The sequence below is a fragment of the Kogia breviceps genome, chromosome 2, assembly GCF_026419965.1.
Source record: "Kogia breviceps isolate mKogBre1 chromosome 2, mKogBre1 haplotype 1, whole genome shotgun sequence".
Classification (NCBI taxonomy): Eukaryota; Metazoa; Chordata; class Mammalia; order Artiodactyla; family Physeteridae; genus Kogia; species Kogia breviceps.
The window spans coordinates 32,534,346-32,558,093 of NC_081311.1; the positions used below are offsets into that span (position 1 = coordinate 32,534,346).

Consider the following 23,748-nt stretch of genomic DNA (forward strand, 5'->3'; position numbering starts at 1 on the left):
TTTATAGTTTTTGTTGCAATGGTAAATGGGAGTGTTTCCTTAATTTCTCTTTCAGGTTTTTCATCATTAGTGTATAGGAATGCAAGAGATTTCTGTGCATTAATTTTGTATCCTGCAACTTTACCAAATTCATTGATTAGCTCTAGTAGTTTTCTGGTAGCATCCTTAGGATTCTCTCTGTATAGTATCATGTCATCTGCATACGGTGACAGTTTTATTTCTTCTTTTCCGATTTGGATTCCTTTTATTTCCTTTTCTTCTCTGATTGCTGTGGCTAAAAGTTTCAAAAGTATGTTGAATAATAGTGGTGAGAGTGGGCAACCTTGTCTTGTTCCTGATCTTAGTGGAAATGGTTTTAGTTTTTCACCATTGAGAACAATGTTGGCTGTGGGTTTGTCATATATGGCCTTTATTATGTTGAGGTAAGTTTCCTCTATGCCTACTTTATGGAGAGGTTTTTATCATAAATGGGTGTTGAATTTTGTCGAAAGCTTTTTCTGCATCTATTGATATGATCATATGGTTTTTCTCCTTCAGTTTGTTAATATGGTTTATCACATTGATTGATTTGTGTATATTGAAGAATCCTTGCATTCCTGGGATAAACCCCACTTGATCATGGTGTATGATCCTTTTAATGTGCTGTTGGATTCTGTGTGCTAATATTTTGTTGAGGATTTTTGCATCTATGTTCATCAGTGATGTTGGTCAGTAGTTTTCTTTTTTTGTGACATCTTTGTCCAGTTTTGGTATCAGGGTGATGGTGGCCTCATAGAATGAGTTTGTGAGTGTTCCTCCCTCTGCTATATTTTGGAAGAGTTTGAGAAGGATAGATGTTAGCTCTTCTCTAAATGATTGATAGAATTCGCCTGTGAAACCATCTGGTCTGGGGCTTTTGTTTGTTGGAAGATTTTTTTTTTTTTAATTTACTTTTGGCTGTGTTGGGTCTTCATTGCTGTGTGCAGGCTTTCTGTCGCTGCGGTGAGCGGGGGGCTACTCTGTTGCGGTGCACAGGTTTCTCATTGTGGTGGCTTCTCTTGTTCTGGAGCATGGGCTCTAGGTGTGCGGGCTTCAGTAGTTGTGGCTTATGGGCTCTAGAGTGCAGGCTCAGTAGTTGTGGCACACGGGCTTAGTTGCTCTGCAGCATGTGGGATCTTCCCCGACCAGGGCTGGAACCTGTGTCCCCTGCATTGGCAGGAGGATTCTTAACCACTGCGCCACCAGGGAAGTCCATCTTTTAGTTTTACTGATCTTAGCTACTGTTTCCTTCATTTCTTTTTCATTTATTTCTGATCTGATCTTTATGATTTCTTTCCTTCTGCTAACTTGTTGTTTTTTTTCTTTCTCTAATTGCTTTAGGTGTAAGTTTAGATTGTTTATTTGAGATGTTTCTTGTTTCATGAGGTAGGATTATATTGCTATAAACTTCCCTCTTAGAACTGCTTCTGCTGCATCCCATAAGTTTTGGGTCATTGTATTTTCATTGTTGTTTGTTTCTAGGTATTTTTAAATTTCCTCTTTGCTTTCTTCAGTTATCTCTTGGTTATTTAGTAGTGTATTGTTTAGCCTCCATGTGCTTGTATTTTTTACAGATTTATTCCTGTAATTGATACCTACTCTCATAGCATTGTGGTTGGAAAAGATACTTGATACGATTTCAGTTTTCTTAAATTTACCAAGGCTTGATTTGTGACCCAAGATATGATCTATCCTGGAGAATGTTCCATGAGCACTTGAGAAGAAAGTGTATTCTGTTTTTTGGATGGAATGTCCTGTAAATATCAATTAAGTCCATCTTGTTTAATGTATCATTTAAAGCTTGTGTTTCCTTATTTATTTTCACTTTGGATGATCTGTCCATTGGTGAAAGTGGGGTGTTAACGTCCCCTAGTATGATTGTGTTACTGTTGATTTCCCCTTTTATGGCTGTTAGCATTTGCCTTATGTATTGAGGTGCTCCTATGTTGAGTGCATAAATATTTACAATTGTTATATCTTCTTCTTGGATTGATCCCTTGATCATTATGTAGTGTCCTTCTTTGTGTCTTGTAATAGTCTTTATTTTACAGTCTATTTTGTCTGATATAGGAATTGCTACTTCAGCTTTCTTTTGATGTCCATTTGCATGGAATATCTTTTTCCTTCCCCTCACTTTCAGTCTGTATGTGTCCCTAGGTCTGACGTTGGTCTCTTGTAGACAGCATATATATGTGTCTTGTTTTTGTATCCATTCAGCCAGTTATGTCTTTTGGTTGGAGCATTTACATTTAAGGTGGTTATTGGTATGTGAGTTCCTATTACAATTTTCTTAATTGTTTTGGGTTTGTTATTGTAGATCTTTTCCTTTTCTTGTGTTTCCTGCCTAGAGAAGTTCCTTTAGCATTTGTTGTAAAGCTGGTTTGGTGGTGCTGAATTCTGTTACCTTTTGCTTGTCTGTAAAGGTTTTAATTTCTCTGTCAAATCTGAATGACATCCTTCCTGGGTAGAGTAATCTTGGTTGTAGGTTTTCCCCTTTCATCACTTTAAATATGTCCTGCCACACTCTTCTTGCTTGCAGAGTTTCTGCTGAAAGATCAGCTGTTAACCTTATGGGGATTCCCTTGTAAGTCATTTGTTGCTTTTCCCTTGCTGTTTTTAATATTTTTTCTTTGTATTTAATTTTTGATACTTTGATTAATATGTGTCTTGGAGTGTTGATCCTTGGATTTATCCTGTATGGGACTCTGCACTTCTTGGACTTGACTATTTCCTTTCCCATATTAGGGAAGTTTTGGACTATAATCTCTTCAAATATTTTCTCAGTCCGTTTCTTTTTCTATTCTTCTGGGACCCCTGTAATTCGAATGTTGGTGCATTTAATGTTGTCCCAGAGGTCTCTGAGACTGTCCTCAGTTCTTTTCATTCTTTTTTTCTTTATTCTGCTCTGTAGTAGTTATTTCCACTATTTTATCTTCCTGGTCACTTATCCATTCTTCTGCCTCAGCTATTCTGCTATTGATTTCTTCTAGAGAATTTTAAATTTCATTTATTGTGTTGTTCAGCATTGTTTGTTTGCCCTTTAGTTCTTCTAGGTCCTTGTTAAACGTTTCTTGTTAAACGTATTTTCTCCATTCTGTTTCCAAGATTTTGGATCACTTTACTATCATTAATCTGAATTCTTTTTCAGGTAGACTGACTATTTCCTCTTCATTTGTTTGGTCTGGTGGGTTTTTACTTTGCTACTTCATCTGCTGTTTATTTCTTTGTCTTCTCATTTGGCTTAACTTACTGTGTTTGGGGTCTCCTTTCTGCAGGCTGCACATTCGTAGTTCCTGTTGTTTTTGGTGTCTGCCCCTCATGGGTAAGGTTGGTTCAGTGGGTTGTGGAGGGGACTGGTGCCTGTGTTCTGGTGGATGAGGCTGGATCTTGTCTTTCTGGTGGGCAGAACTCCGTCTGGTGGTGTGTTTTGGGGTGTGTGTTACCTTATTATTTTAGGCAGCCTCTCTGCTAATGGGTGGGGTTGTGTTCCTGTCTTTCAAGTTGTTTGCCAAAGGGTGTCCGGCACTGTAGCTTGCTGATCGTTCATGGAGCTGGGTCTTAGCATTGAGATGGAGATCTCTGAGAGAGCTTTTGCTGTTTGGTCCACCAGAGACCTCCTGGCCCCACGAAATATCAATGTCTTGAACTCTGTTCTCCCACCTCAGAGGCACAGGCCTGACACCCGGCTGGAGCACCAAGACTTTTTCAGCCGCCCAGCTGGTTTTCCTAAAGCTGGGCCACCTGCAGCAGCCTGAACAATGGAATGTTCAAATTGGAAATGTTGCCTTAGCACTGGGTGCTAGAGGAGATCTCCATCACTCCATACCAGAAATACAAAAGGATGGACTGCTCCTCTAAGCTGGGGTTTTTATGAATGTGAAGTGGCTCCTCCACTGTCTCTCTCCCTTCCTGCCAACTGAAGCAGAAGACTCTGAGGCTTTAGAACAGGGCAGTACTCCTCAACATTGTCGAGGTCATCAGAAATGAGGGAAGTATGAGAAATTCTCACAGCCAAGAGGAGCCTCTGGAGACATGAAGACTGAATGTAATGCTGTATGAAATCAGCAATGTTGAGGAGATTTTCTCGACTTTCCCAGAATTCTAGTCCATACTGCAGAGAGTTATGTAGTAAGGCTAATTATTGACATTGTTTTGAAAAGGTAACAACGCCAATAAACTTTTCTGGACTTGCAAAGGAAAAAGAGAAAACAGCTGGCTCTGCTGGCAGTCGAGTTTCCAGAGCTAAGTGGCGTGCCATCTGCTCGCAGCATAGAGTGGGAACCATGGTTCACGTGTCGCACCAGCGTTCGTGTTAAGAAGGTTGCCCCAACAAGCCTGGGCAACTTCGCTTCCGCGGAGGTTGCTGCGGGGAGGGGTGGCAGCAGCGGCATACACAACGTGTATATCGTTTTTCCTAACTCCATCTGCTCCAGTTTGTACTTTTTATCAAATTTACTCATGCATGTAGTTTCAAGAATCAAACAGTTCTCCAGGAACACCATCTCCTTCCTCCCCTCCCCCTACCTGCCATCCCCTGTGGCAGTCCCTTAAAAATCGTAGCTGATTCTTTTGCTATTTACTTACACGTTTTTCAATAGCTTGCATGTTTTGCTACTTTGGGGTATTATCTATTGGCTCTTCCCGAGGAGTTTGCTCTCCTCCCGCTCCCCATGCGCTGTGCCCCAACCCCCTTATCTTTGGAGGAAGAAAAATCCTGTCTTCTCCAGAAGTCAGGAGTGTCATGCCTTATCCTAGAGGGACATGGGGCTCCCTACGTGGAATAACATGCACATCTTTTGGCCTTTTGTGATCTTGCCAATAAGACTTTAAAGTCTGTCCAAAATTCCAAGCTGTAGGTTTGAATTGGGCCGTGTGTTGTTACTAGCTCTGTGGACCAACCGTAACCAAGGGCCCGTTAGAAGCTGGATTGAATTAGGACGTCTTCTGGATGTGGTTTTTTGGGACCAAATATCAACTTATTTTGTTGTCCTTTGCCTCTATCATAGAGTGTAGAAAAAATACTGTCCCAGTTAATTGCAGGCCATCGTTTGCTGGACTTGGTTATCTTGGGGGTCCTAGGAGGCTCCTTTCTTGACCTCTCAGCTCTAGGACACTCTTAAGGAGGTGGCTTCTGCTTATATTTGACCGGTGATGTCCAGGGTTTGTGGGAAAGTGGCAGAGCTGCCTGTGTCTTGGGGATCTGTATTAAATCCTAAAAGTGCCACCTTTTCCAGAAGAGCTGCTGCAGTCCAGTCTCAGGATAGGGCATGTGGACTCTACTCCGAGTCTCAGCGTTCCACTTTGTTCCCAGAGCCACCCACAGACATGTCTGAATTCTTTGTCCAGTCCTAGAGGACATGCTTCTGGGCTTACCTGTCTCCTTCAGGCTCAGGAGTGACTCCTATCTCTTGCCCTTTGCCTCTATGTGTGGCCCGTCTGAGTTCTGGAGAAGACTTCACTGGAACTCATGCCAGTGATCTTGCCATCTTTCTCGTGAATGAGGAATGAGGGAAGGCAACAGGGCAGCCCCTTCTGAAACGAAGGCTGAATTTTAAAGTTGTGAGGGACCCTGGAAGTCACATGGTTTGTATAACTCTGCTTGCATACCTCTGGCAGTGGGGCTCTCACTGAAGGGGCCGCCCTTTTCCAGTGACGGGTGCTCGCTCATCTCTTGGAAAGTTCTTTCCTGCTGAACGGACATCCTTGTCTGGGATGCCCCTCCACTAAACAGATGAGGACAGCCTTGAAACTGGTCAACCAATTATTCTTCCTGTTTTTCTGGCATAAGTGGTATCGAAAATGGTTTTAAGAGGCAGCCATAAAAGATGCTGGTAAAAACTCATGTTTTCTAAGCACCCAGTGCGTTGCCAGAGAGGTTCAGTTTTGTTTTTCTTTATCGTTATGATTTTGATTTATTTGCATCTGATAGAATGGTATCAGTGACATGAGGAATAATTATATCTCTTTTGAAATTCTACCCTGGAGCCCCACCAGGAACTGACCCAGCTTCGTGCCAAGGAACACATCATAGGCTTTGGGTTTTTTAAAATGTGTACTTAAAACACTCTTTTGAAATGCTAGACTTTTTGATACTTACAGAGCATTGTTTTAATGGGTGGAGTTCTTTTTTGATCCTCAAAGTTTAAATTTCTTAGCTCAGGGGTGGCCATAGTGACCATCCTGTATTGTGAGTTCAAGAGGCCTCTGAGAGGCGATCCCTGCACACGTGTGTGTGCGTGTGTGCGCGTGCACTTGTCTCCCTTTTGTCAACCAGTTCTAAACTTTTCTTGATTCTTACTGCTTTTACTGACTCTTCAGAAATGCTGGCCATTTTAGGAAAGCCATGTGACATAATTCTTTAAATCAATAAAAATGATTTGACTTAGAGAAACTGGCAGCAATAAATCAACATGGTAATGTTGGTGGTTGGATTATCATTTCCTTTGAGATTTCCTTTGTTTTCCCAGCTTTATATGATGAACATGTATTACTTTTATATTAGAGGAAATTTATTTGGGAAAGCGTGGCTGCTTGGTAACAAGGTGGAGGATACAGGAGGGGATAACAGATTGGAACATAGGGATGTTGGGAGCCAGGGCTGCCATGGAACTATTATTGCCAGTCTTTTTTTACCATCAAAAATGCCCCTTTTATTTTTATATGTATTTATTTTTCTTCTAAATGCCCCTTGCTGTGACAGATTTCATGTAACCCAACACTGTGTTTGTTAAGTAGTAGTTCCTCCGTTGTTGATCAGTCAAAGACTAACTGCCTATTGGAGAGTTACTGGGTTACTTTATGGAGTTGATGCTGTTCCAGCTGAGAGTAAAGACGTGTGATATTTGAGTTGGCCCTTCGTTAGGCACTCATCTATGTTCTCCCCCTTCATTGCTACCTAAGGTGGGACTTTCTGAGCTGAGGACCCAAGGTTGGGGTTCTGCAGTTAGAGCTCTTCTGTATTTTGGGCTCAAGACCCTGTATTCCCTCTGGTACTGGTATTTCTCCCCAACAAACCTGCCTTGATTTTGTTCTTAAATGCAACATCTAAAAAAACCACAAAACCAGTAGTACAGTAAGGCTTCATGGCTGTGCTGACCTTTTTCTGCCTCATCATCATCCTCATCATGGTAATAATAGTTGGTATCAGTTGAGTTCGTGCTTAAGGTGTACCGGATACATGTTAAATGTCTACATAGATGATCTCATTTGACCCTCATAATTCTTCCTCTGTGAAGCAAGCACTGTTAATTAGCCCCAGCATTTTACCGATGGGGAAGCTGAGACTCAGAGGTTGAGTAATTTGTCCAAGGTCATGAGGCCAAAGAACAGCAAAGCCAGGACTTGAGTTGCTTCCCATCTCTTACACCTTCCTTTAATCTCTTTCCTCTTTAATCCTTTCTTTACAGACCAAGACCTCGGCTTCGGATCTTCTTCACATCACCTTGTTGTGTACCTGGAATTAGTTGATTCTCTCTTCACAGTTCCCCAGTAGGGGAAGAATCCACAAAGTTTTCATTAGATTCTCAAAGGGATCTATGACCCAATAAAAGTTAACGTAGACCATGTTCCACATGCTATCCTTGGAATGGAACTGAGGTCATCCTGTGGGAAGGGAGGTACCTCCTCTAGCTTCCTCACTGTTCTAGAAGGAAGGGGTTTGAGGCTTTCTCTGCTGGAGAGCAGGAGAAAAAGAACTCTGGTGAATTGCCCTGGAGGCACTAAATAGGCATTTCTGTGTCTGGGAAATGCCTCCTTGGATCCCTTAAGACCCCACCCTAACAGTGGGACATTTAAAAGGACAGAACCAGATCCCAACTCCAATTTCCACACATTTCAGGAATAAACCCACTCTATCTGGACCCATCAGGGTGCAGGAGGAGAGCTTCTGGCACTGCGGCCGAGCCCCTGCCTCCCAGGTGTCTAGACTCTTCCCCAGAAAAAGTGCAGTGATAATAACTTTTATGTTGTAGGCATTGTGCTAAGCACTTGCATGTATTACCCCTTTTAATCTTCCTCATAATCCTGTGAGGCGTGGAGTGTTGTTATCCCTATTCTACAAATGAGGAAACTGAAGCCCTGAGATGCTTAGTGACTTGCCTGTGGATATGCATTTAGAAAGTGGTTGGGTCTTTGCAGAGGATTTCAGTTGCACCCCAGGACCTGGAGTACCTCAGTTCTAGAGTACAGGCCACCACCTGCGTTACTTAAAGATGGGAACGTGTACGTGTAACGGGGTATTAGGTAGATACCAACCGCCAGAGCTGGTGATGAACCTGCTTATCAAGGTGGTGGAGGAAGGGGAGGCTGCTCTTGGCTCCCCTCTTACAGAATCCACCCCCATCCTTTTGGACCAGTTAGGTGCATCTGCATGGAGTTTCTAAGAGTCCAAGCTTTGCAGGGCTCCCACACAGTTATCTTTTTTTTTTTTTTTTTTTTGCGGTACGCGGGCCTCTCACTGTTGTGGCCTCTCCCGTTGCGGAGCACAGGCTCCGGACGCACCAGCTCAGCGGCCATGGCTCACGGGCCCAGCCGCTCCGCGGCATGTGGGATCTGTCCAGACCGGGGCACGAACCCGTGTCCCCTGCATCGGCAGGCGGACTCTCGACCACTGCGCCACCAGGGAAGCCCACACACAGTTATCTTATCGGCATTTATCAGTAGGTGAAGAGTCAGACAATCTGGGCTTCACCCCTGGTTCTGCCAGTCCAAGCTGTGTGACTTGGGGAAGTCATTCAGGCTCTCCGAGTCTATCTGCTCATTTGCAAACCAGGGAGTTTGAAGTCTGGCCTTCATTAGGATACGGAAGGGTTTCAGCACTGTGGGAGGAAGGCCCTGCCCTTAATGTGTCTTCATAAGCAAATGGCCTGCTCCAAGTACACTGTGCATGTTGTTCTGGTATTAAGATTAATGGGCCAGAAACCTACCTGGAAGTCTGGCCACGCTTGACAACTGTAGCTTTAGAAGGTACAGTGAGTATTTTCATAGAGCGACAGTGATCATCATAATTAAGATTTTCGGATCGTTGGTACTCCTCCTCCTGTCTGCCTTTCTATTCTGTTCTCTGCCTGTTCGTGACCCCCACTGCAGGTGTCCTTAAAATCAGAGAGCTGTGGAATATCAGTGCTGGAAAGGAACTCTGATCACCTATGGCCAGCCTTCTCATTTTACAGGTATGGAAATAGGCTCAGAGAGGTATAGCAACTTGCCTAAGGCCATTCTTGGTAGAGCCAGCATGTAGGTTGGCATTCTTTTTTTTTTTTTTTTAACATCTTTATTGGAGTATAATTGCTTTACGATGGTGTGTTAGTTTCTGCTATAACAAAGTGAATCAGTTTGGCATTCTTTCAGTTGTGCCCTGCAGCTGTCCTTTATCTCTCCTCTTAACTTCCTTCACAAGCAGACTTAACTTTTCATCAGTTTTTACCTTGTATGGCTCTTATGACCTGTACTTAACTTCCTTGAAAGTAGAGTCTGGGTCATTCTCATCATAGTTTCTCCCTCTTCCTCCTCACTGTCTCTGTGTGTGATGAACAAAGGAACAAGGCCATTGCATAAGCAGAGCCATCTCAGAAGTCCTTTATGGTGCTAGGCCCACTGTTCCACATATTCAGATCATTGTGACTTCTCCAAGCACCAGGATGAATCTCCGCTGTGGACAGAGACCTAGGAAATAGCCCTCTCCATGTACTACTTTATCCCATTAATGCAGTGATGGATATACACAGCCAGTGTGTTACCGGAAGCTCTTGGAAGCCAAGATGTGTTGGCTTCTTCATGGCTGTGCTGGGGCTGTCTCTCCAGCAGCGGTATAATCTGGGTATAAAGAGCATCTTTTCTGTTCTGAGTGGTGACATTTAACTCTACCCCTTTTCCACAAGGCACCGTGAGTGTTCATAGACTTTTTCCTCTGTGTTAAACATAATTGTTGTCTATTACTCAGCTTTCCCAGTTACGCTACCTTTTAAGGAGGATTTTCTCTTGGTTAGCTCAGTTCCTGGTCCTTTTTTATATAGAGGCAATGAGTGGAGGATGAGCTGGAGGACCAAGAAGTGGGCCGGTCAGAGTTTGTGTGAGTGTGGATATGTGAATGCAGGTAAGGAGTGCCTGTATTTGTATCTGAGAAGACCCAATACTTGTGTGTGAGAAGGAACCAGAGGCTAAAGGAAAGTAGAGGGAAAGTGTGTATGAGCTGGGAGTTGGGGAGAGTGGGAAGATGAAGAGGAGAGCCTTTTGGGGGATAGCTGCGCTCTCTGTGTGGGATAGCAAGTGGTAGAGAAGGAGGAGGGGTTGTTTTTTGTTTTTTTTGTTTTTTTTGTGATATGCGGGCCTCTCACTGTGTGGCGTCTCCCATTGCGGAGCACAGGCTCCGGACGCGCAAGCTCAGCGGCCATGGCTCACGGGCCCAGCCGCTCCGCGGCCTGTGGGATCTTCCCGGACCGGGGCACGAACCCGCGCTCCCTGCATCGGCAGGCGGATTCTCAACCACTGCGCCACCAGGGAAGCGCAGGAGGAGGGGTTTTAAAGACAGTTCCCAATGCATTAAGACTTTAATTCCTTCCCATTGGTGTTCAAGAGATCCCTAACATTTTGAGTTTTATGTTTGGGCTGGATTGTTTGCTTACATGGCTCCCAAGTGAAGACAGGGCTACATGGAGACTCGGTTATGTTCATGCTACTCTGGCATGTTCTCGCTGGGAGACAGAGGCCAACTGTGGGGCAGAAGAATGCGAGAAGCAGACTTCTGGTGGGGGTGGGGGGTAGGTGATTTGGAAAAATACTCTGTGGTTGGGATCCAGGGGCCCAGGGCTGATGTGCCAGAGTCAGCGTGTAGTTTGTATTACTATGAACAAACCCCAGATCATTTTCGTGCATTAAAAATAAAAAGTATATTGGAGTTCTCAGATTTGGTACTTATTCACTTTGTACCCAATTTCCAAAAAAATAGGAGGCAGTTCAGACTCGGTGGAGAAAATGTAGTGATTCGTTCACATTGTATTTTTCTTCATAGAGAGATTTGCCCTAAGAAGGAAGAATAGGTTGAGTTTCATGATCATATTTTACTGACAGAAATACTGGGAAAGATATTTAAATTTTTGTTCTCCAGGAAATTGCTCTTTTGTACTGGTTTGAGATGGAGACGGCTTAGCACAGAGAAGGTTTTAAATCCAAAGGAAGGAGCAGTGACTGTTTGGTTGAGATAAAGTTCTGTCTTCTGCCGGTGTGCCTCCTGGGGTTGGATTGATCTGTGCACTCTGCTGTCTGGCATTCGTGTTTGGTAAGATGACTTCTTCCAGTGGTTGAAGGCCCCAGAAGAATAAACAGGCTACTGGAACTTGCAGGTCTGTCCACGGAAGTCCTGGCCTCTTTCTGGGCTCCTTGGAAAGCAGGAGAAACACTTCTGCCGAAGAGCCTGAAGGACTGGCCTGACATCCAGGAAGTTCAGGCAAGCATTGGTGTGTTGGGTACCAGGCAAGGGCAGAAAGAGGACCTGTCCTGGACCCTCTTGTATGTTGCTGGTGGGAGTGCTAAGCAGCCTAGTCTTTTTAGCCCAGTTGCCAAGCTGTTGGGCACTTTGAAATTGTCTGTACTTTTAGATCCTCTTAAGGGGCCGTGTGTAAAGGCAGGAAGTGTCAGCCACCCTTTGAAACAACATCCGGGGCAGACAATCATTTCCCACCTAGCTTTACAAGATGTCAGGAAAGTAGCCCTCTGCTGGGGAAGGGCCCTGCTCAGCTCCTGGCCTCTCCGTGAGCCACACCTGCCTTGTTCAGCACAGTTCCTCAGCCATGTCAGTTTCTCAGAGGGAACCCTAGGCCATGGGCACCAGAACGTTCCAAGGTTCTTATGAGCAGTGTGCCTACCTGGTCCCACACCAAGTGGATATTCAGAGTCTCTGGTTGGGAGGGGGCGGGGTTAGGGCTCCTCAGGTAATTCCTTTGTACCCTCTGGATGGAGACCCTCTGTGCTGTCCACCTGCAGTCACGGCCCAGTTCTGCACACTGTGGTTAGTAAATTTGATGCCAGGAGATCCTGGGTTCAAATTTTACGGACTTCAAGCAGTCAGGGAAGGAGGAGGGTGAGAAAGGTCACAGGTGTTGAGTACCAGCTTTGAGAAGATGTCAGCCTGGTGCTTCCAGTTACTCTTATTATGCTCCCCTCGGCCCAGTGTGCTGGGTGTTCTCATGTCCGTGTCTGGGAGGAGCTGAGCTTCCAAGAGATAGAGAACCTGCCGAGGATCATGCACTTGGTAGGTGACAGGCCTGACCAGCGTCCTCATTTTTTTCCATTAGGATTGTTAACGCCCACCCTAGAATGTTGAGTGTCTCCTCAAACGTGGCTGTGTAATAGATGTGAGCCACGTGTGTCATTTAAGATTTTTCTAGTAGCCACACTTAAAAAAGTAAAAAGAAATTAATCTTAACTATATATTTTTAACCCAGTATATCTAAAATATTATTTCAATATATAATCAGTATTTTTAAAAAAATCAGTGAGCTCTTTTACGTTTCTTTTCCATACCAAGTCTTCAAAATCCAGTGTGTATGTTCCGCTTACAGTACATCTCAAGTCACACCAGCCACATTGCAAGGGCTCAATGACCACATGTGGCTAGTGGCTGCCTTACAGGACTGCACAGCTTTGGCATCTCTTGGCTGGAGAGGTGTCTCTTGGCCGACCGCCCAGGGTAGCAAGGGGTCACCGTTTTCTAAATTAACGGTTTCCAAACGCCACAGGATGAATCAGTCCTGGGCCATCTGCAAGAGTGTCACCTGAGGAACATCATCTAGAGCCCCAGGTGGTTCTCTGTAGCCTGATTGGAAGCACTGTTCTAAAACCATTCACTGGGCAGTTCACCAGCATTCTGTGCCTTGGCCTCACCCCCCTTTCAGGGACACTTGCATTCTAAGCACGTTCCTTTTGGGGGGTGGTGATGGTAGTGGTGTGAAGGGAAAGGCCCGGGAAGGCATGCCCTGAGGGCCTTTTCCCTCCCCTGCTAAACAGAACTGCAGTTTCAGTGGAAAAACAAGATCTTGCTTATTTATCTGGATGTGATCATGCATAAGGGGTGGCACCTTCTCTTTTGGTGGCTGAGAGCAGGATCCTGTGTTCTCAGGAAGGGTGAGATGAAAGAACCAAAATATTTAGGGCAGAATGGGATACTGTGTACTTAAGCTGTGTTCTTTTCCAGTGGTTTGGTTTTAAAATTTATTTGCTGACTTAGAGTAAACAGTTTGGTCCTAAAGAGTTACAGTCCAGGGTCCAAACCTCAAATGCCTCAGGCCGAGCAGGTAACATGCGGTAAAGAGTAGGGGATTTCAAATCAAAACTCACAGGAATGTTTTTCACTTTCACAAAGATGTGGCCGTCCCCCTTTTTTCTGGAAATACAAGACCCTCTTGGTCTTTCATTGTCCTACTCTTGGTAGAGCAATATTTCTAAGAGAAAAAGCACTGCGGGCACCATGATAAATAGCAACTGACACTTGGTCTTGGTGTTTCGGGAGAGGAATCTGAGAGCCATGCCCATGTGAGGGGGAACAGCTACTGCCCAGCCCCATCCAACTGTTGGCCTGGAGGCCCAATGTCACCTGATCTTGCTATTATTAAGGAGAAGCCACAAATCAGAGTATTTAAAAGGTAAAATCGGGCTTCCCTGGTGGCGCAGTGGTTGAGAGTCCGCCTGCCGATGCAGGGGTCACGGGTTCGTGCCCCGGTCTGGGAGGATCCCACGTGCGGTGGAGCGGCTGGGCCCGTGAGCCGTGGCCGCTGAGCCTGCGCGTCCTGAGCCTGTGCTCCGCGATGGGAGAGACCACAGCAGTGAGAGGCCCGCGTACCGGGGGAAAAAAAAAAAAAAAAAGGTAAAATCTTTGGGGGTTTAAAAGAAGTTTCAACCTTAGAAATACAGACTCCTAGGAATTTGCCCCACCGCCAAAAGATACAGGGTCCTGTGTGTCCTTCCTTCAGCCTCCCCCCAACAGTGGCATCTTACGTAACTAGTACAGCATCCAAACCAGGAAATGGGCACTGTTGCAATCTACAGCCCTTATGCAGATTTCACCAGTTTATATATGTACTCACTTGTGCGTGCATGTGAGGTCCTTCAAGTTAGTGTACCTTTTCTGAGTACCACCTAGGTGTCAGGTTCCGGGCCAACAGGGATGAGTTAGATGGGACCCCAGTGATCAAGGAACAGCCAGTTGGGGGAAGCAGACAGAAGAAAGGACTTCCGAATATATCATGATTGTGGGATAGAGGGGAAGGGCATTGGGTCCAACCACGGGGGCCTTGAGAGACAAGAAGGAGCTAACAGGTACTGAGGCAGCAGAGGGCGTGGCCTGAGCAAAGGTTTTGACTTTAGGCCTGGTGGGGCCACACAGCTGAGCTGGGAGCTGATTGGTGGTGATGGAGACTGCAGTGGGAAGCTGAGGTATTGGAGATGAGTTGGAAGAGTAGCCCCTGTAGGTGGCTCCGAGGCTCCTCCCCCGAGAGTCTCTGCATTTGCTCCTCTCTCTACCTGCAGAGCTGTTTCCCTGTCTCTTGCCATGGCTGGGGTATTCTCACCAGTGACAGCTCAGATCAAATAGCATTTCTTAACTGAGGCCAGCCCTGACTACCTAACTTTAGTCCCACCAGCAAAAACTACTTTCAGTCTGTACTTATCTTATTTACCCCATCCAGGGGACAGGAATATTGCCTGACTTGTTTATTGTCAAGATTTTCTTGTGCTTGCTTCAGCATGAGAAAATTGGAATGATACGGAGAAGATTAGCATGGACCCTGCACAAGGATGACACAAATTCGTGAAGTGGCTCATGTTTCTGGGGGAATAAATTAGGAGTTTAGGATTAACATATATACACTAGTATATATAAAATAGATAACCAACGAGGACCTACCATATAGCACAGGGAACTACACTCAATACTTTGTAATAACCTATAAAGGGAAAAGAATCTTAAAAATATGTGTATAACTGAATCACTGCTGTACACCTGAAACTAACACAAAATGTTGTGTTAGTAAATCAACTATACTTCAGTTTTTTTAAAAAAAAAGGAAAAATTTTCTCGGGGGCCCCCAAATCAGAACAGCTTTCCTGTGGAGGTATCTTGTTTTAGGACTGGATGGGGAGAAAGGAGGGTACAACCACCTTTGGGAGGAAGAAAAGCATATTCCAGTGGAAGAAAGTATGAAGTCACTGTGAATCATTTAAAGTAGGTGGTGTGCTTTTTTTTTTCTTAAGAAGATAAAAATCATTTTGCTATTTTTCAACTAATTTTATTCTACTTTAAGAGCTTTGTGTCATTTAGAGAACTTGGAAAATTCATTCTGCCTCCTACTGAATTTGTGGAGTAGGTGGGAGAACTATAAAAAGATCCCAAAGATCCACTTTCTTCTGCCAACGGTTGGGAAAGGGGGACAGCGGGTCAGTGGGCCTAGAGGTGAGTGGTGTTTGGACATAGGAGCCACCTGGGCATTGAGCATCTTGGAAGCTTCAGTAGTGTTCAGGTCCTGGGGATATGGCACTGGGTCTGGCCCCGGCCCCAGTGGGATTTGCTGTGAGAAATAGGGAAGTGCTTTCCAATGTCAAAACATGAGTGAAGTCATGTTAAAGCATTAAAGGCAGTGTGATTTTAAAAACTGCACAAAAAGGAAAGATAATTATTGTGAGTTGTTTCCTTCCCGAGTTGGTCAGCCTCGAGGCCGGTTGAGGATTGATTTTTCTCCCCTGGACTGTCTGGGTTTGTTGATGGAGGAGTTGGAATTTGTGAGGGAGGGGTGTCTCCCATGAGCTTGGGAAGAAAGTTGGGCCTTGGACTCAGAACAAGGAGAGAGAGGGGCCAAGTCTGAGAGGCAGGAGAACAGGTAGGTAAGGTCTGGTTACCTTCAGCAGACATTCCTATGTGCCAGGCTTTGGGGGGTGGGTGTGTGTGTGCGGAGGGGGCAGAGCCAGGAGCTAGGTGAGTGCCATGGGCAGGATGCATCAAGGTCGCGTAGTTAGGTGGAGTTAGGGCACACACAAAGTAGCAGGGGTAGGGAATGAAACCAGAATTCCAGGGAATGGTCAGGGACCCACAAGTTCCTAGGAGCTGAAGAGTAATAGGAAACAGCTCTGGCATCAAGCAGTCCCAGAAATTTGAAGCTATGTCATGTCATGCCTCATAACTAGAATTATCAGATTCCCAGTGAGATAGAAACCAGGCAGAGTACAGGTGCTTTGAACATCAGGTTGAGCATTAGTGTCAGACCCTGGTTAGGGTCCACTAGGAACCTCAGATTATACATCTTGACTCTCTTCTTCTCTCATCACCTGGTAGACTTTTCCATGCTGACTTTGGCCTTTGCAGGTGAACTTGACCTTGGGAGTCCAACTGGATTAGTGCTTTACCGGTACTAGACTAGCCTTCTGAGCAGGGTCCTTCCTAGTCCACTAAATTAGTGGATCAGTTAGTGGATGCTTAGATTCCAGAGGCCAGTGGCAAGACTGAGTAGTTAGGGAATGGGTTGACTTGGTCATCTCTTAAGCTGGAAGGTATGAAATTTGGGGTATATTTTGAAGGAACCTAGATGGTTTGAAGTCACCATTGGGATACGGTGATCATAAGTCAAGCAAACAAAAGAGGTTAAACAACAAAAAGGCAAAACAAATGTTGACATGATCCTTGTCCATACATATAGGTTAATGGGAAAACAATGTAAAAATAGGTGATCTGTGCTCTGAAGGAGAGATACATGGTAGTTAGGAGAACATGTATCCAGAGAGGCTCCCATTGGTCCAGAGCTGGTTGGATTGTTGGATTGATGTTGAGTAGGAATGAAGGTGGCTAAGGTGACTTTCACAACATCCAGGACTGTTCTGTGTTCTTGGGATAGGCTAGAGCTGGGGATGTAGATGAGGAAGGTGATGGTTCAGGGTGTTTGGCAGGGCCTTGAACAACTCTTGTGACACCTTTTGGAGGGTTGGGTCAGAGGGTGGTCTTGTTTTAGGCCAGGATATAATGGTACTGCAAGAAATACTGGATTGCTTTTCTCCCCAGAAGGGCTAAATTAGTATCTTCTGCTTTTCCTAGACTTCCTGCCTCACCTGTGCTCTTCCAAATTTGCATTATGGCTGAAGTGGAGGGCCCTTAGGTTGAAGGGGAGCCTTGAGTGTCTCCTTGTTCTCTTGAAGGATACTATGGATTGCTGCTGGGCCTTGCAGTCAGGAAGGCTGACCTTGGTCAGCCGTGGGTTTCTCTGGTGCTGGGCTGTCTGAAGGTCACCTAGTAGCATCTGGTGATGTCGGGGAAGAAATTTCTGGAGGCTGGTCCATTCAGGGAACCGGCTTACTCCTATCTGTCATCCTTGTGGTACACAGAATTTACTTTGCCATTCTTTGTTTGAGATTGCTCAGGTCGTTTCTTGACCACAAGTGGAAATCTGGGAATAGAAGTGCTCGGCTGGCTTGGCAGGTTTCCAGGCATTGCATTGATCTGCAGTATCCTGCTCTTTGGTGGCCTGCTCTTTGGTGGGCAGTAAGGATCTGAACAGAGTGCTGTGTGCCTTGGAGCTCTTCCTCAAAGGCCACCTTGGTGACCAGATGCTCCCCGACCCTTTGCTCTGCCAGGGTGAGCCTACACAGGTGTACAAGGGTTCAGATCTGCTGAGACTGGACAACTCCAGTAGATCATCTGGAGGCCCTGGCATTGGGTCATGATATATAGGGACAAGGGCAGAAAGGGAGGCTGGCTTCACTTACCCAGTTGCCATCCTGGCTGCTGGCCTTCTATTTTTATTTAAAATAAAAAGGAGTAAAGTGATGGTTGTGACTGTGTGATTTAGGGAGTGGGTAAACAAACTAAGGATGTGCAACTCCCCCAAAGCCTGGATCCTTGAATCCTGCTGGAAAGATGCTGAACTAATAACGTTGAGATTGTTCTAGAGGGTGAAAGAGTGTTCTGGAAAAGGGTGAAAGATACCCTTTTCCAAAGGAGTATCAGAGTCTAGGCATCACAATCACCTGAATAGTTCCTGTGCCTCCAAACCAGAAATTCAGATTTAATGGGTCTGAGGCCCAAGAAACTGTTCTAGTTTTCCAGGTGATTCTAATTTTCAGCCAGATTTAGGAACCTGCCCACCAGTTAAGATCCAGGGATGCTTCCTTATTTTCTCGAACGGACCTTGACCCTGAACCCTAACCATGTCCCCATATTTGGTCTTCACTCCTCTTTATGCCCCTTTCCTAACGCTTGTCTTTCAGAGATGCTGCCCCTTGGCTTTGCCTCAGCCTAGATCAGGGCTGGCAGCTCCTCCCTTTTTTGTCCGTGAAGAAAAGGGGAGCTCCACCTGGGCGTTTTGATGGGCAGATATTCTGGAACACTTTCTCCCAAAACTTGCTGCTTGAGGCTCGACCACATAGTAGATTCTGTCTGTAGAAATCCAGATCCTGAGATGGAGGCAGGACCATCCTGTGATGGCACAGGAAACAAAAATCTGTTTACTGTCTTCTTAGACATCATGGAAGTTCTGGAAATACTGGAAGGCTCAGTGTTTCTGCCCCCATATTTCTTGGGTCCTGCAGACTCTGGCACAGTATTTGTTGCCCTGAGGATGTGAAAGGTGGGCATTGCCAGGCAGCAGGGCTGAATTGGTGGCTTTTTTTTTTTTTTTTTTTTTTAACAGTTCAGGTCTTTTATTTTCTTTACACCTATCATGCCATGAATTAATAGGGAATGGGTTCCAACAGTTCAGACTCCTATTCATTGGTTCTCACGAAGTGTGCCGCTCTGGGTGGAGCAGGCTGGTGCTTCAGATGAACCCAAGTCCCTTTCTCTTTGGCTTCCTTCTTTTTCTGAACATTTTCCTTCACATGTTTCAGGAAGCTATCTCGGCTCTTACAGTGCTTAATATGCTCAATACGCACATTAATTCTCTTGGCGAGAATCTTGCCCTTCTTTGTTTACAACAATGCCAACAGCATGCTGGGTAACATTGTAGACTCTTCCAGTTTTGCCATGGGGACACTTGTGGGGCATTCCTTTTTGAACAGTGCCCATTCCCTTGATAACTACAATATCACCTCTCTTGTAGATTCGCATGTATGAGGCCAAAAGAACAAAGCTCCATGTTTTCTAAAAGGCCTAGAGAACATGTAGCGGGTGCCCCTCCTCTTTCCCTTTGTGTTGGTCATTTTGGCGAATTACTGGAAGGTGGCGGTTCCGACACAAAGGCTTGGTGGCATTGTTAATATGGGCACTTGGCGAGGTCAGCTTCCACGGGTGCACGTGTGGGGCTTGTGCATCAAGTCTCGGCAGATACTGGGTCAGGTGGCATAGGGTGGGGGGTTTTAAGACCCATAAGGTGATACCAAATCTGGACAAGACTCAGTCGGAGGGAGGGGCTGTTCATATTTTTCGCTTTTACCCACACTGTCCCTGTCATTCCCTCCTTCCCTCGGTTCGCCCCCCGACTGCTTCACTCCCATCCCTGCTTTAAGCTTTCCTCAGGCCTCTGTCCGTGCTGGGAAGCATCTCTTCACCTCAGCTGCACTAGGAGCCCCTGCTCAGGGCTCCCACAGCACCTGTGCCTACCCAGATCTTTATGTTTACCCGTTGTTTTAGAAGTCTTTGAGTGTCTGGATCTTTTACCCAGACAGAGCCACCTAGGGGCAAGGACTGGGTCTGTTCATCTTTGTGTATCCATAACCTCGTGCACTGCCTGGTATGTAATAGGGTTCAGTAAATATCTGCTGAGTGAATGAATCTGTACATGCTTTGAGGGGATGATATAAGTAACTCCCTTCACGACCTTATAGTTGAACATCGTTCATTTATTACGGTGTTGGTACCTATACATAAGCTTATTGATAGCCTTGTATTCAAGATGCATATTAAAGGACATTTTTCTAGCATAAGGAGTGTTTCAGACAGTTTGGAACGTTAACTGAGCACTTTTGAAGTAGCGGATTTATGGTATTTGTGAGAACTACTTCTGTGCTTAAAGCAGTAACGTTTTATTGAAAATGGCACATTAGGAAACAAGCCCTTAGGGAATCTGATATAACTTACTCTTATATTCTTTGGCAAATGAAGGTATGGCAAGCATTTTAGTACAGAGTTGGTTGGATACTTCAACTGTAGTTCCTTGAATTGAGTATCTAGCTTCAAGGGAAGCACACGTACGTGTGTGTGTGTATATATATACACATAAAACTTGCTTTTTTCTTTGTAATATAAGATTACTGTGCAATGGGGCATAGCTAAAGAGTCCTGGATTGGATTTAGGGTCTACAGGCAGAGCAAATTCTAACTGTGGGAGTGGGTAGGTTAGTTTTCTGCTTACACTTGTACGAAATGGGAGTGTTGTTCTTGTTCAGGGGTTGCAAATGTCTACAGGAGTGAGGTTACTAACTTAAGTTGCTATATGTGCTATACCATTTTTTTTTTCCTCTTAGACCTCAGCCCCTTTTTTGTGTTCCTACTTTTGTTAGAATCAGGGGTAGAAGGAATTATTTCTGTACCCTGAACAAAATAACGCAAGGACAATGATCACCACAGCTTTTCTCTGTGACAATAGGGAGTGGTAGGGACTGTGGCATATTGGAATAGCCAAGCCTGCCTGTGAAAGGCAGCTGCTACTTAGCACCAGCTGATCATTTCCAGACATGAACGTGGGCTGTTTTGATAGATCCTCTTTTTTTTTTTTTTTAAAGAGAAGCCCAAAGTCTGGGTTTTTATGTGACATCCCTGATTTTTAAGTTTTGGCTCAAATTTCTAGGCATATCCTGCAGATTAATATAATATCTCTGTAGGCTAGACGTGACCCACTCGACATCTGTTATAAATGATCTCTAGAGCTTCTTTCTGTCCAAGATCCATTGATTCTAATGGGGACCATTTCAACCAGTGAACTGAAGATTCCGCGTCTACTAGGCGAAGTCAGGGTAAGAAGGAAGTGGGGCTGGAAGATGAGGAAGGAGGCTTTGAGTCTAAACAGGGTGCCTGGCAATTGGTATTTGGATGGCCTCCTTGGAGAGAGGCCACAGGATGCCCAATTCACAGCAGATGCCTTGTATGTTTGTCATTGCAGGAGTGGCACCTCTTGGAAGAGTTTGTGAGACTTTCTCTCTGCCCACAGCTCCAGGACCAATGCGTCTTTCCAGCACCTTAAACCACTGGTGAATATGTACGTGTGTGTGGTTTTTTTTCCTGCTGCTGAGGTGAAGGGACATGTTTTCAGTGAACTGTAGAATGTGATTTTCAGAGAACCACACTGTCCTTTCTATTAGAGGAGGAAGGACACTGGGACGGGCCTAGGCATATCTGGGTTCTGGTACCTACTTCGTTCTGCTTATTGTGGGATCTTGGGTGCATTGTTTGTCTTCGCTGGGCCCCCAGACAGAGAAATGAATCCTGCCCTGCTGAAAGATGATATGAGAATGCTTCCAAGGGAATAAAATGCTGAGCAAATACAGAGTAATCCTATTTGGCTCTGAGATGTAGAGCTGGGCAATTCTGTGCTAACAAATTGAGATGTGAATACATAGGTTGGAAACATGGATTTTATTTATTTATTATAAATTTATTTATGTATTTCTTTTTGGCTGCGTTGGGTCTTTGTTGCTGTGCATGGGCTTTCTCTAGTTGCGGTGAGCGGGGGCTACTCTTTGTTGCGGTGCACGTGCTCTCATTGCGGTGGCTTCTCTTATTGTGGAGCACAGGCTCTAGGGGCGTGAGCTTCAGTAGTTGCAGCACGTGGGCTCAGTAGCTGTGACACACGGGCTCAGTAGTTGTGGCTTGCGGCTCTAGAGCGCAGCCTCGGTAGTAGTAGTGGCACGCGGGCTTAGTTGCTCCACAGCACGTGGGATCTTCCCAGACCAGGGCTCAAACCCGTGTCCCCTGCACTGGCAGGCAGACTCTTAACCACTGCGCCACCAGGGAAGTCCCGGAAACATGGATTTTAAATACCGATTTTGAGTCCTCCAGAGTGGTTCTTCAAGAGATTTGCATTTTCCTTTTTTTCCTTCCTACCACTCCAGCTACCATTTTTTAGAAAGATAAATTAACTATGTTTCACAATTACCTTCATTTTTATTTGTGGTCAGATAATTGCACAGTTAACAAATGTTCTTCCTCCCCCCCCCGGCCCCCCAAAAGAAACTTAATTACTCGTCATAGCAGGTAAATGTCTTGCATTTGTGGCAGTTGAAAGAGGCAAAAATATGTCCTTAACACCAGTGTGCTCCAGTGCTGGCAGCACTTTGAGGCATGCTAGCTAGTTGATGGTGAAGGTCTCACGTGAATACTGAGGGCAGGACACCGAGCCAGGGAGGCAGTATGGCCCGTGCGCCCCGAGTCCAGCTGCACTTCGTTGAGAGAAGCTGGCTTGCTTGCTGCTGACTGCCTGGTCCACTCCCACCACGTGGACCAGGTGTTTTTACGACCCAGTGAGATGCGTACCCGTGGCATGGCCACCTGGGGAGCTTGCAGGGTGCCTTGGTGGGGCAGAAAGGAAAGGGCAGTTAGTCAGGCCCAGGGTTAGGGACCCAACTCAGGTATGGGAGGCTGACTGTCCCCATTGCTGTGCCTAAAGGGACACAGTGGACATTCTGGGTCCCTCAATCCGAGACCCATCTGTTAGGAAGAACTCTGTGGTGGGAGTCCTCAGGGAAGCAGATGGTCTCAGGCGGATGGGATGCTTCAGCCATTTGGTACATAAGTATGAATGCCTCCTCTGTGCCAAGGCACTGCTCTGGGCACTGGGGACCCGGTGGTCACAGACAGACTGGAGCTTAGATTCGAGTGGGGGGGTGACAAGCAAGAATGTGAGCTCCATGAGGGCAGGGATCTTTGCTTATTCACTGCTGTCTTCTCAGCTCCTAGAAGAGCACCTTGATCATAAACATGGTGTGTGCTCACTAAATATTGTTTTGTGAATGAAGGAAATAACTAAGTAGATAATATACTTTCAGGTGATAATAAGTGCTATAAAAAGAATGAGGGGTTCTTTTTGAAAGACGTCTGAGAAGGTCTGTGTGTGTGAGGGGGGTGGGTAGAAATTTTGTGCAGGGATCTGGATGGAGTGCAGGAATCTGGGGGGAAGTGGGTGGCAGAGGGGACAGCAAGCAAAAAGAAAGGCCTTGGTGTAGGCTGAGCTTGGCGTGATAGAGGGACAGGAAGGCAGCCAGTTTGGCTGGCCTTGAATGGGGGGTTGTTATGGGGAGAGTGATATGAAATGAGATCAGTGGTAGGTGGGAGCCAGATCTTGTAGGTATGATAAGGAGTTTAGATTTACTCCAAAACCCAGAATGTGATTGGATACCTTTTGAGAAGTTTGAGTAGAATAGTGATATGATCTTCTTTGAGCTTTGTGGTGGTTACAAAATGATGTGAACTGGTGGTTATAAAATGATGTGAACTGGTCAAGCTCGGGGTATGTTTTGAAGGCAGAGCCTGCTGAGTTGGGTGTGTGGTTTGAGCAAAAATAAAAGCCAAGAATAAGCCCAGTGTTTTGGGCTGGGTGAATATAATGATGCTATTTACTGAGATGGGGATCAAAGAGGGAGGTTTGGGGAGGGTCCTGAGAGTTCCGTTTGGGCATATGAAGTTTGAGATGCCCATTCGATTTTCTTAGATTTAGAGTTGGCTGGAGCTGGAAATGGCACCTTTGAGCGTCATCAGCATGTAGATGGTATTTGAAGCTATGAGGCTGGATGCGATCACTCAGGGAGAGAAGGGAGGAATAGGTAGGA

General features: G+C 45.4%; 1 protein-coding gene and 2 pseudogenes across 49 annotated transcripts in view; 2 read left to right on the forward strand and 1 right to left on the reverse strand.

Moving 5' to 3' along the window:
- The window catches only part of SORBS1 (sorbin and SH3 domain containing 1), a 245,001-nt gene that overhangs the window by 49,344 nt on the left and 171,909 nt on the right, over positions 1 to 23,748 (forward strand). For 22 of the 49 annotated variants that reach the window (XM_067025024.1, XM_067024977.1, XM_067024976.1 and 19 more), the window contains one exon: positions 21,087 to 21,182. The exons of 26 other annotated variants lie outside the window; for them this stretch is intronic. The gene's annotated coding sequence lies outside the window, so the exon portion shown is untranslated. Of the gene's footprint in view, positions 1 to 13,520; positions 13,656 to 21,086; positions 21,183 to 23,748 lie in introns of those variants that run through there. One more of the 49 variants, XM_067024979.1, reaches the window with a different exon arrangement.
- LOC131751666 (U6 spliceosomal RNA) lies at positions 14,739 to 14,838 on the forward strand (annotated as a pseudogene).
- LOC131751128 (large ribosomal subunit protein eL21-like) lies at positions 18,709 to 19,213 on the reverse strand (annotated as a pseudogene).